The sequence below is a fragment of the Ambystoma mexicanum genome, chromosome 6p (genome assembly GCF_040938575.1).
Source record: "Ambystoma mexicanum isolate Mex_15411 chromosome 6p, UKY_AmexF1_1, whole genome shotgun sequence".
In the NCBI taxonomy this organism is placed as follows: Eukaryota; Metazoa; Chordata; class Amphibia; order Caudata; family Ambystomatidae; genus Ambystoma; species Ambystoma mexicanum.
The window spans coordinates 1,410,116,678-1,410,130,091 of NC_090935.1; positions in this window are offsets into that span (position 1 = coordinate 1,410,116,678).

The window sequence follows — 13,414 nt, forward strand, 5'->3', positions numbered from 1 at the left end:
GGAACCAATGAGCAATCCTACACAGATGTCAGTAATCAGCAGGTATTTAGGAATGAAAGACATTGTCTAGAGTTTAAATGCAATCTTCCCTCCCCAAATAAGAGAGAAAACCTTTTTTGGAAATAGACACTTTTAAAATGACAGGTGAAAAATGGCTTTGTAAAACAGTGCAAAAGGTTGCGAAATTGCTTAAATGGAGAACAATTCTGAGGAAAGATACACTAAGCAGGTCCTAACACACATGAGCTACAGTATAAACAACAGTACACACTTTAGATCAGGATGGGATTGAAGAAACACTTTGAATGGGAAAAAGACACATGTAAACTTTTGAAAACTGCAAATTTGCTGCAAAATTTCACTATGCGATTTTTGATAAAAACTGGTCACTGTTCCATAATGTACTTTTTAATTGTGCATGTAGCTAAGGGTCTTAGGTATCAGTGAGAGTTGAAATTCCGTTTGTATCTTTAAATTATTATTATCCTATTGCAAAATAGGCGCGAAAATGAAAACAGAAATTCAGTTTTAAAATGACAGATTGGTTTGAAGACACTATATTTACGACTATGAAAAAGAGAATGCCACACATGAATCTTCACAGTTCCGTGGCCAGCGTAACCCTTCACGTGGTGGATACTCGATTCCTTTCAGTGATTTACTTTAGTAACTCAAAATCACTAATGATTTAGGGTTTTTTAACACAAATGAGGAAAATCGGAGCAAGAATGGGTTTGACAATAAAAGGTTTCTGAATTTACAGATGGGAAGGGTTGAGATGGAATAAGACAATGCCAATATACTATGGGTCACTGTTCTTCCTATTAATACTTACAGTCCCTTGTAATTAAAATTGGACCGTCAAAGTTCTGGTCATGGATCGGGTAAAGGTCTACAGGCATCAGGGCACTTCTGGCAGGATTGGATCAGCAGTGCGGTTATGGTCTATTTTGGACTCCACCTAAGACAGAATTTGGATGGTCCTTTCTGGTCTCTGTACACGGCAGATTAGCAGGATGCGAGTTTCAAAGGGCAAGCCTTAATGGTAGCAAGCCAGACTGAATCAGAATTATTCTTTTAAGTTTTGGGATGGTTGAATTTGGGCCTAGCTAAAAAGAGTTCAGCACTGCTAAGGCCTGGATTCTGCAAAGAAGTCTGGAGTCAGCTGCAAGGTTAAGAGTTCTGGACAAGATGAAGAAGTCAAGAACAAGATTCTGCACGGAAATCTGGATGTGTACTGGAAGCAGTGTGTCCTATGTGGAGTGAAGTTCCTATATGTATACTATCAAATGACAGCACCAAATTTATGGTGTGGGCAGAATTTAAAAACACACCCCCATGGCTGTTAGTGGCCTCAGGCACTTGCCTTGTCCTGGTTGGCAGTCAGAACAGAGCTGTCATCTTTACAATGGGATTTAGGAACTCCCACATTGATTTTGACCAAAACTTAACTTTTGCACAAATGTACGTTTGTAAAATTATGTTCCCTCATACAATCGGACCTGTACATTTCATATTTGATGGGCTATATTCACATTCAATCCCCATCTCTGTGTGAGCTGTCTTTCTCATTCTATAGAATTTTCTCAATTTTAATCTTAACAGTTTGGATTAATAATTTCTAATTCGTTACATCTCTGGGCGCTTATCAGTGGATCATGTACATACATTCTTAGGCTTGCAACATTAATAATTCTGCTACAATGAGAGTTTTTTTTTGTAACTTTGGTTCCTTAAGTGATACAGGTTTCATCAATGTCTTCAAAGCAAAAGCCTAAAATTAGGTTAACATCTACCAATTTTAAGACTTATCCTTCTTCTGGTTGCACAGTTAAAGAGTTTCACATTTAATCAAAAATAAAGGTTTAAACATCCAAAAGTTCCAGCTGTTTTTTTTCTCTCCTTTCAACAAACAACAGCTGTCAGATCGCTTTGATCAGGGGGGGTGTAGAGGGAGGCATCCTGCCCATCCTCAGCAGAGGTCAATGCTCAGCCTGTCCTTTGTTCTTGGCTCAGCCAAAAGACGAAAGTCTAATGAGGTCTCATTGTGCTCCTTTCTGTCAATATGTGGCTTCCTGTGTCAAGGGAGTGTCAAACTGAGACATCAAACTTTCCCAGGCTGGTCACTGCCCAATCAGAATTAAGCAGTTACTTAACTCCAATACTGAGTTGCTTTTAAAATTCACAATGAAGTATTTTCTTTAACACATATAAAAATAAGCAAGGTTTATAAGGGATTTGGACATTTAAAAGAATAAAGCCCTCCACAAACGTGCTTTATATAGGCGTATTTTGCAATTTCTTCAGGAAAAAGAAACACATTAAACTGGGTTTGACAGCTAATTTTCTTATGCATCTGTCAGCCAGTGAGGCCTGGATTTCTCTGACTGCACTGGAGAATCTATGATTTCAGCACACTTTCCCTTCCAATAATTCACTGGGAAAATGACTTACTTTAGCGCCAAAACAGCACTTTGAAGGTTGTCATTGATTGGGAAGCTGTATTTAAAGGCCTTTTCGGATGTTAGCCCACTTTTGTGGCCTTTGACATCATGTGACAGGTAACAGCACCCACTGGCATCCTCCTGCAGGGAGTTCTTGTTTTGACATCAACTTTGCCTGTGTTTGGCAGGGTGTGCTGCTCTTTTGTGTTTTATGAACCATGCGCAGTTTTGCAGATTTGGCGCACACAGGGGTTAGTGCATCCATTTTTGGCAGCTTTCTTTCCTCATTGGCAAAGGGGTATAATAGGGCGCATTGGCATGGGTTGAAATATCCCACTCCTCGAATAGTTCTGTTAGCTCTCCCCCAGCTCCCACCTCACTGAAGCGGTATTATTAGAATAGAGTTCTACTATGATCACCTTCATGTTTCTCAGGACTGTATATTTTGGAGTGACCAAGTGTAGAGGGAATACTTGGTCCGTGGTGCTTAATCTAGCGTGAAATCCTGCCTGGAGGGGGTCTGTCACATTTACCTGAACCACCCACTCCTGGAGATGCTAGTAGATGACTCTGGCAAATACTTTCCCCACTCCATCCAATGAGGGGATCAGCCTAAAATTCCCCAGCTCCTCCCTCCTGTTTTATAAATTGGGATTATTGTTGCATTTTGACAAGGTAGGGGTACCTTGTTAAGTCTAAGAATTGTGTTAAACATGTGTCATAACACCAGATCCCATATAATAGCTTCATCCTTGATTAAGTCAATCAGTACACGGTTCCGGTCCGAGGCTTTTCCCTTCTTCTGGGAATGGATAGCATTGTGGACCTCCAAAAGTTCAAGTTGGATTGGAACTGGGGGGTTCACTCTAATCCAGTCCTGCATGACAGTGCCCTGAGTACCTAATCACACTTCATGTCCATAAAGGTTCTGAAGATGTTGTCTCCATGTGCTCGGATGGCTACATTATTACCACACCCTAATGTATTCCCATTTACTATTTTTCAAAACTTGGAAGTATCCCCGGACTGTACTGCTTCCTGCATTTTATCTACTTCGTGCATGCCATGATTTTCTTTGTTGGTCTTTATCAAGGATTTATACTTTGACCTAAGGCACCTCAATTCCATTCTATATGGAACCTGATGTTTTTTAAGCAATTCAGGATGGCAAGCTTTACTACCTTGCAGTCCTCATTGAACCATTTGTTATGTTTTATAGCATGCTTATTTATATTCTTGCTGGGCTTAGTCACAAAGGGTTGTATGGAACAGATCAGATGATCATATTCAGAATGCATGTCTTCATTACAAGGATCCATTAGTAAGAGCCGCTCCAAATCGGGCAGGATCGACTCATAGATATTTGGTGTCAATAACTCCAGGTCATGGTCAAGCCATTTAATTCTCTGTTTGGATAGGCCCTGTATTTGGACAGAGTAGCTAGGGTTACTTCGATAATTACTCTCGTATTTGCCCAAGTTAGTCAATATTAGGGACAATGGCATATTATCACTTCCCTGCTTGTTCAGAACCTCAAAGTCCTTTACATTAGCCCACACTTTTATTGATATGAGGATGGGATCTACGTGGAAGGCGCTATTATTCCCTTGGTAAGTGGATTTTGCAGGCTGATGTAGTGATCATGATTTTCATCTCGCTCTCCCCATCTTCAACAATAGTGTTTGAGTCCCCTCCCCCCACCATCTTATACCACTGGACTTGGTTACTTGTACCTTTCTAATACCCTAGTTGGGCTGGCTAGGGTGAATATGTTTGTGTTTAATTTAATGATTTGGGTCCCCATGTCTCCATGTACTAAAATTCGAAGCGCATACCTTCTCCCCCCCCCACCCTCACTGCCGTTCAAGTTGCCTTATTTCATATGCACCCACAGGATCTTTTTGCTTCCCAAGACGCCCCAAGATGTTTATGTGGGGTCTGTGTTTTAAAACTGGTGCTACGTTTTCTGGTAAGATTTCACTTTCTTCTATTACTGATGTATAATTTGGGGCAGCTGCGGGCCTTTTATGGTTGGGATCAGCTTTTTTCTTGTCACTCGGACCTTCGGTGTCATGCATTTCGGTTACGAGTGTGTTAACGTCCCTATTCGGTTGGAATCATTTAAATACGCTCTTGATACCTCCCTTCAGTGAAATGGACTGTGCTGCTTTACATTTTGTCATCTCCTCAAAACAGTTGGACAGAATAACTTTCACAAACAATAGGCGTACAATAGACGTACAATAGTTCAGGGTGCACAGAGTCAAGTTTATGGACAGCTACTTTAAATGCACAATGCAATTCACAATATTAAAGCTTACTAAAACCAATTGCTAAAATTACTCATGTTAAAACAACAATATGTCAATACATTCCTATTTGAAAAAGCTCTCTGCAATAAAAATCAAGTCAAGTTAAGAGCCAAAGAGTTGAATTCCAGTCTATATCCGTCTCCACTGGGGAGTTATTTAAGTTGGGTGATTACGACTCAGTTTACTTGGGAGAAGTTGACTTTGAAGGCCAGGCCAGCTCGATCCGGTGCTCCCCTCTCCCTGTGACTTTATTGTTTTTGTACAATTTCCTCCTTTTTCCAAGAGGGACTCTTAATCCACAGCACTTTCCTCCATAAACCTTGCACCCTCACTGACTATGCCACATCCCAGCTTCGGTGCAGTGTGTGCTCTCTCTGACCTGACCTAACTTGATATTTTCACAGGAGGAGTAAGTAATGTGGCAATAGGTAGCCAGTTCCAGCTCCCAGCAGGAGTATTAACACCAATCCTTTTAGAGTTTGTATGCACCTCCAAAGGACGTATGTGCTAGAGAGGCATGCCCAACACCTCGGGGAGCGCACTTAGTTCAAAGCTACCCCCTACCAACACCTATGATGCTTGCACAGTTTTCCTCTTTTCCCCAAACAGTCAAGGCAACTTTCATATGGCAATGGGGCCTCTCCCTTTCAAACGAAAAGAAGTATTATTGATAGTTTTTTCCAGATATGACCTAGTGTAGATAAATTATTCTTGTCTGATCGTCGCCAAAAGATAGAGTTAGGCAGAACAGGGGGCGTGGTCATCTTGGTTTGCACCCTTGGGTATGTGCCAAATTAAGTTGAGTAGGAAGGTGTTTCCAAGCATATGCGGCAGAGATACACACCAGCATGCTCAAACTCCCTGTGGGTTACAACTCTCATGCCCTTGATCCCCTGCGGGGTAAAGCAGATCAGGGGCAGAGCTTGAGTGCAGCAGCTCGCTCTGCACAGTACTGCTGCTCCTGTGGCTTACAACTCCTGCGCCCCTGATCTGCCACAGGCTTCGACCCTCGTGGGGAGACACCATAGTTTTAAAGCAGATGGTGGGCGGGGTTTGAGTATGGTGGCTCACTGTGCACAATGCGGCTGCTCCTGAGGGCTACGACACCTGCGTCCTTGCTCCCCCACGGCCTTCGGCCCTCGCGGGGAGACAACAGAGTTTTAAAGCAGATGGTTGGGGGGGGCTTTAGTATGGCGGCTCTTTGTGCACAATGCTGCTGCTCATGCGGGCCACAACTCCTGTGCCCTTGATTCCTCACAGGCTTCTACATTCCATTTCACCTACTTTGTTGTATATACAGTAAGGATGCTAAAAGTAGGTGTGAGCAGTAGTCCAGATTGCTGAGCAAAAGAGTGGAGAGTGGAGATTAGAGGTTTTGTAGCGGTGTTACTAAGAAACTGACACATATTCTGAATGTTGAGGAGGTTAATATGAGCAGAAGAGGTAGTTGTAGTGATGAATTGTTGCAGTTGTAGGTCACCACGGAAGAGGACCCCATAATTGCGAGCCTGGGGTGAGGGTGCAAGATGGGAAGGAGATGGGTATGGGAGGTTAACGGTGGTATTGAATGCATGGCGGAACACTATGACTTCCCTTTTTGAAGAGTTCAGCATGAGTCAGCAAGAGCCATTCAGTGGTGTATTGCAGTGAGACAGTTCATAATATAGTCTGAGAAAGCTAGGATGAAGGAGGGAAAAGAGACAAATATGTCTGTGTCATCATTAAAAACAAAGATAGTGTAAGCCAAAGGATCAGATACATCTTCCTAGAGCAGATACACAAGATGAAAAAAGGAGAGATGAAAGTACTGATACTTGGGAGAAGCCGACAGAGAGAAGGGAGGCATCAGAGGTTTGCAAGTTGCAAGAGATTTATAGAGATCGACCGTCCAGGTAGGAAGCAATCAAAGCCAGAGCTTTACGAAATGCATGGTCCTGGAGAGTGAGAAGAAGAGAGGAGTGGTTGACAATGTCAAAATCAGCAGAACGATGCAAAAACATACATGAGTATATAAGAGAGGTGAGCATTAGAGAGAAAGATGGAGACATGCATGAGTGCAGTCTCGGTGGAGTGCGTAATATGGAAGCAAGATTGAAGTGGATCTGATCTCCAAGGCCATTATCTTAAATGTATTTAGTGATCCAGTCAAAGAACACTCGCTCAAGGACCTTTCAATAATGGGGAAGGAACGATACTGGGTGATAGTTTGCTGGGAGGTTAGGGTCAGCAAAGGGATACTTAGATAGGGGTTAGACAGTTGCAGATTGGAAGAGGGCAGGGAAAAGTCAGGCAAAGAGAGAGAGTTTAAAGAGCTCTGAGAGATAAATGCAAGTGATTGAGACTAAGTCTTTGACAATTTGGGGAGCAAAAGGGTCGATAGAGGAGGTTAGGAAAGTAGAAGTTCCTCAACATGACAATGAGGATGTTGGTGCAAAGTGAATCAATTTGAAGCATCAGATCAGAGAAGAATGAATTCAGAGAATCATGGACCTAAAGAGAGCCAAAACAGTGAGAGGAGTAGGATAGAGGGGTTCAATAGTGGTATATTCAAAAGAGGAAGAGTTGTTATCAGAGGGGGGTCAAGGGGAAGAGTTCAGGACCTTCACTCCTGCCCTTCCCAACAGGTCCGGGAGAGGGGGAAAGGTAGCAGAGTCAGTGAAGTGACATGCTAGTGTAGCAGAGTCATAAGTGGAGATTCAGGTTTCTGTGATAGCAAGAATGGAAAGTTGAAGGTGATTAGCGTTAAAGTGGTCATTGATGTAGGAAGACTTGTTGCAGAGGGATTGTGCATCTCAGAAGCCAAGCTGTGCTACTGATGGAGTCCACAATTTCATATAGATTCCTGTGTGTTGTAGGCCTAAGGAGATTCATTTTTGGGCAGAACCCTCACATCCTGTACAGGGTAATCTGGCAAAGCAGGATGTGACCAAAAGAAAAAAAAAACATTATTGGCAAACAAACCTCCAGACAATCACATGTCCCTCTGGGGTCCATTCACAGTGTTCCAGATGGCTCCCCCACTTGCAGGTAGAGTTCAGGGTGTTATAGGCCCAGAGAACTTTGTTTTGTAGGCAGGATCCACAGATGGTGCACTGTGTCCTCTGGTTAAGCAGAGCATGGCTATTGAAAATGGCTGTCCATTTTTCCACTGCTTAAATTCTAATAGACACAAATGCAAAGTCAAAGAAATGGTGGAAATTAATGGCATGTTTCTAATAGGCAAAACAAGGTTAAAAAGCATAACATAGTTTCTTACTTAATAAACTCTTTTGATTTGTTGGACCTGTGACCTCCAGCAATCAGTCTTATGTACAGGCACAGGAATTGGGTTATTTTAATATTTTCAAGAACCCTAGATTTGACAAGAAGAGATATGTTTGTGCACACAGGATTGTCATCAGACGTTACTTTAGCCTGGTTTACAAGACTTAAGCAGGATATGCTGATAGCCCCTTCCCATGATCAGTATGAAAATGTTGCCTACACACACACACACACACACACACACATGTGTAATTGTTAGATCCCAGCTAAGATATGGGATGCAAGACCTCTGTCTGATGTACCGAATGTACAGTAAGCACATAGCTTATCCATAGAATTTGAGCTCTACAATCTGCACCTCCAGGATATTTTGTATCACAACTCCCATACCACTCAGCATTGCACTTTTCTGGTTGAGCCTGACATGAGCTATAGTCAAAAACACCTGGTGAGTCAAAAGGCCCTGCCTAATGTTACAGGATGGTTTTGATTATTTCAGGTATGTTCTTCCAATCTGTAAATGCTGCAGTGGTATGGCCCCAATTAGTAGTGTGCAATAGCACCTGGAGCATTCCAAGTGCTGAATGGGATTACCACAATAAATGATCTCAGGCCCACATAACCAGAAAGACTCAAAGAATATGTCAAAATACTACTTTATTATTAGTTCAATAGAGTAGGGAAACCTGGTTAACAAACAGATTGTAGCTCACTTACTCTCAATGCATTTTGGTTACACAAAAAGTTTTATACCTCGACATACATCATATATGATGTCATCCTACGTGGCTAACAGTAAAAACCTACTGAGTGGAGGGATTGGTTAAAGGAAAACTATACATATAGTTTGTATAAGTGTTAGTATCATCATTGGATGCCTCTTATCTTCTAGCTGTACCTTGAACCACCTCTAACTACGTGAAATACAGATAGTACCATAATACCAGCAGCAGATAGCCCCATACAACGATGTATGGTCTACCGGTTACCAGTCAAATGGTCGAAAACATTTGGTCGACAGGACAATTGGTCGACACCATTTGGTCGAATGCCAAATGGTCGAATTTTTTTTTTTTTTTACCCATTTTTTGGTTTTTTTTGGGGGGGTCCCCCCCCCCAACCCCCTTTTTTTTCTTTTTTTTTTTCCCCACACGAAAACCCACAAAACACATATATATATATATATAAAAAAAAAAAATTCGACCATTTGGCATTCGACCAAATGGTGTCGACCAAATTGCAGTCGACCAGTTTGTTGTCGACCAGTTGACTGGACACCTGGTCTACCTTTACATAGGCCCTCATGATTGGTTGGCACTCTCTTACCAACCTTGGCCATTCGTTTGGCTCATTAGCAGCTTGTAAGAAACAAAAACCCAGGTGCAAGGGAACGTCAGACAACTGCCTTTCTTAGCTAATTAGCCTACTATCTCTCATCAGTTAGTTCCCAAGCCAAAGGTTCTTCTTTGTAGTTGACCTTGCTGACTGTCGCTTCATCTGAACTTTAAACAGAGTGAAGGTACATTGCTATCTTCACCTGTAGCTTTATGAATAGGCCTTATTTCTTGGTCCTGAATCATGTGTGAGGAGGCCATCGTTTTGTCCATTTTGACATTTTAGCATATGCTTTCTGCATCTTTAATTGAACAATAAAATGCAATCGCAACTGTTCACTCCTTTACTTAATCTAAGAGAAATATGTCCTGCATACATAGCTTATCCTCTTCGACTCCTTTAGTGCCATCAAGTTGCTCTTGCTGCAGCAGCCTTGATTCTGAGCCAAGAAAATACCCTTTTTTCTTGCACACATGTGTACTCCAGTGCCTGTCAGGATTAAAGCCTTGGTTTCCCTCTCAAGGCTTCTTGCTTACTGTTGTAAGATGCTGAGGTTCATTTTCTTAGCATGGCTGCTTTACTCGCAATCTATTTTCTACTTTAACAAGCTTCTATATGTCTTCTCTACCTTGTGTTTATTTGTTACATCATTTGTCAATAATCTTCTTAATGTATATGGTTTACTTGGCCACTTTAAACACATCTTCATTCTTTAGGTATTCATACATAGATATCAGTGCGTCCACGTATCTTCTCTCTTTAGTGCCATCACTTTACATATGCCAGACTTTACTAATAGTTCTTCTATGTCCAATGACGTCTGCAGGCTCATGTTTACCCCATTAGTTTGAGTGTACATTCGATACGGTTGTCTGAGTGTATAACATCTCTCATACTTTTGATGTGTTATTCGGATGATACGGGGTGTTAAGCACAGTGCTTTCTTGTTCTTCCAGTATGATGGAGGTGAGGGAGTGGATTCTACAAAAGACGTATACATCTGCTTCACTAGATTCCCCACTCTGGTCACGTCCTCAACCACCTCCTCAATTCTTTTCCCCTTTTCTTGAAACTGTGGTTTCTTTGGAATCCATATCTTTGTCACCCCCATCAGGTCACTTGCATTCTTTATGTGTTCATCCACATTCCAGGTCACATGGCAACACTCCCCAGTCAGCGAGCAGAATACCCTACGTCCCACATAGTTCCAATGATCCTTGGGATAATAAAACTTCTATCCTGGGTGTGCAATAGGGCCTCCTTTCAGGTGCTCACGGGTGGTGTTCTCCGTTTGTGTGTGACCGTCAGCCACAGCATTCACATCAATCATTATCTTAATTCCAACAGCTTTCTTTGATGTCTTCTTACATTGTCGCATGGTTGTTCTCTGGAGACAGAATCCCAGCACTAACACCAATATTGCTATCAGTATCTTGAATGCATTCGCCAGCCAGGTTGGAACCCATGAGAACAGGCATTAAAACCAGTCTACATCGGCGTCGGTTTCATCTACTTCTTCCCACATTTTCATATGTAGGGTTGATAACAGAATTATAGCTTCTGTCACTGTTCCATTTTCTCCATCATGGGCAGGTCTGTATGTACAGAAAGAAGGCCTGATCTTTGAACACACTCCTCCTTCCATTACTGTAATTAAGTCCAAGGCATAACTGTTTTGTAGGGTCATGTGTCTGATGGCCCTCATTTCTTCATTAATCACATTCAATCCTTTTATTGTTGTGTTAATTGTTTGTAGCAGTTCCCACTTTGTGATTCGTAACCACTTGGAGTTTGCTACAGCTTGAATTCCCAGCATGAATATGGCTGTAAATATCACAGCCATCCTACTAAACAATTTGTGCTAATCTGGACTGTCGTGATAAGCTTCTATTGATTTTGACGAAAAGTAATTTTCTCTCTTTGGTCAGGTGAGGTTAAGCGACCCTTTCTATGTGGAGGTTACTTTGAGGGACCACTAATGAAGAAACATGTATTATCACCTTGGAACATATTCCTCCCCAATTTAGAGGCAACATCATCTAAGATCTGGTTCCACAAGCCCAATAGTGGTCCATCAGCACTGCAGTTAATCTTTTCATTCCTGGTACATCGATCAAGTGCCTACATCCTTTATTTCCTCCAACTTTAGTCTGACCACTGTTTCTGAAGCACAGTGTCACATTCTGCATTGCCAATATGGATACAGATCCTGCTTCAACTTCAACTCATGTTAATAACTTTGGATACTTAGCCTATCCCTTAAGATATTTGTAATTCACCACTTGCACTATATTCACTGATTCTGTCATCAATAAGTGTGCACTGCAAACCATCATTCCTTCTTCCCACCCTGTACTGCTGGATACTTGTGCAGGCACCAATAGCTGAAGTCTCTCCCAGCATCCTGGCAATCCTGGTGTTTCCCATGTATCTGCACAATCCAGTCTCTTTTGTTCAACAATCTTCACCTCACCTTTATTTGGACAATTCAATATGTACTGGATCATTTTGCTCTTTGAGTTTGGGTCTTGTCATGAGCACTGCTCCCGAGAAGCCAAGTCAAGCCCAGCATCCCCGGAAGCAGGCTCACGACCCTCGTCCCCTGCTCCAGCAAACCCCTATTGGGGCCTATTGGACCATGTCCTGGCGCCTCTGGCGCCAGGCTCATAAGGAACCTCAGTCCCGGCGCCAGGGGCGCCGGGCTCATAATTCTTGCAAAGGTGCTTGGGTGGACCTACCTGTAGCAGACCATGCTGCATACTCACCTTTGCAAATGCTGGCAGGATGAAGTCCCCAGCCTTCTGCTGGGAGGAACTATTCCCTGAACTGGGACTACTTTCTTACCTGGGTGGGGCTGGTGCCACTCCTTTGCTCTGGAACACAGGAACTCTTTTACCTGGGTGAGGCTGAAGAAGAAGACACCCAATCACTCCAACACTATTTAAACCACACCCGATTGGGAAAACGTGCTTCACGTTATTCTGCATCTGCAGCAGGACGCTCACTGAGTCAGCTCCAGCATTCCAGTGACATCTCCAGCTTAAGCTCAGCAACCTGTGGAAGAAAGACACGAGAACTATACTTACCATCCAGGAATCCAGACACTGGCAGAACCTGCAAGCAAAAGAAACATAAGGTTAGCAAGTTGCAACACGTTCGCAGCCGCACTCGCTTACCTGATCCATCTGTGCTTTCACGGATTCTTCACGGCCTTCTCTTCAGCAGCCTAACGGCACCTGTAAAGACAAAGAACATTGTTAAGTAGGAATCGTGTGAAGGCGGCCGCATTTACTTTTCTTACCTGCTTTTGTGCGCGTATTACGATCTCTTCAACCGCAGCAGCCCGGCACCTGAAAACAAGAAAAGAACATTGTTAGAGGTGCTATAATAAGGTCACAGATCATTATACTCACGTACTTCGCACGTGCAACGGCAACGGAAGAACAACGCCCGCAACATCTCAAGACCAGAAAACAGAAAACAAGGGACATTATTGAGGTGTCATTGAAATTCCCATACCTACGTACAACCGCACGTGTAGCGCTCTCAGTGACCACTCCCTCAGCATCCAGGCACCTGAAAAAGGCAATGCAAAGACTTCATTAAAGGTGCCCATCTCTTCAAGACTATAAACTCTTTATACCTACTGGCATCCGCTCGTGCAGTAACGGCGGCATTACCTTTTGGCATCTCAGCACCTGTGCCACTTCTAAGGCCATAAAAGACTTTGAGGACCTCCAGTGACGTAACTGGAATCCGCGCACCCCTGCATAAGTCGCAGGATGGAGAGCCCAGCATTTATACGCCTAAGGTTGAGTTCACCAGGACATTGGACTTTCGGAGAGTTGGCGATTAGTGAGGAGGAAGTCCAGCCAAACGGTCATTAACCCTTTTTTCTTCCGCCTGCAGAAACCTTACCCTGCAAGCCAGACGGTCAATAAGAGGAAGCCCAGTCCGGAGAGTCATCCGAGCTCTACGCTTCTCAATTGAAGAGACTATAACAGTTCAGCCGGGACCAGCGCCTCCGTGGGAATCAGGTGAGCGTTACAGAACGAGAAG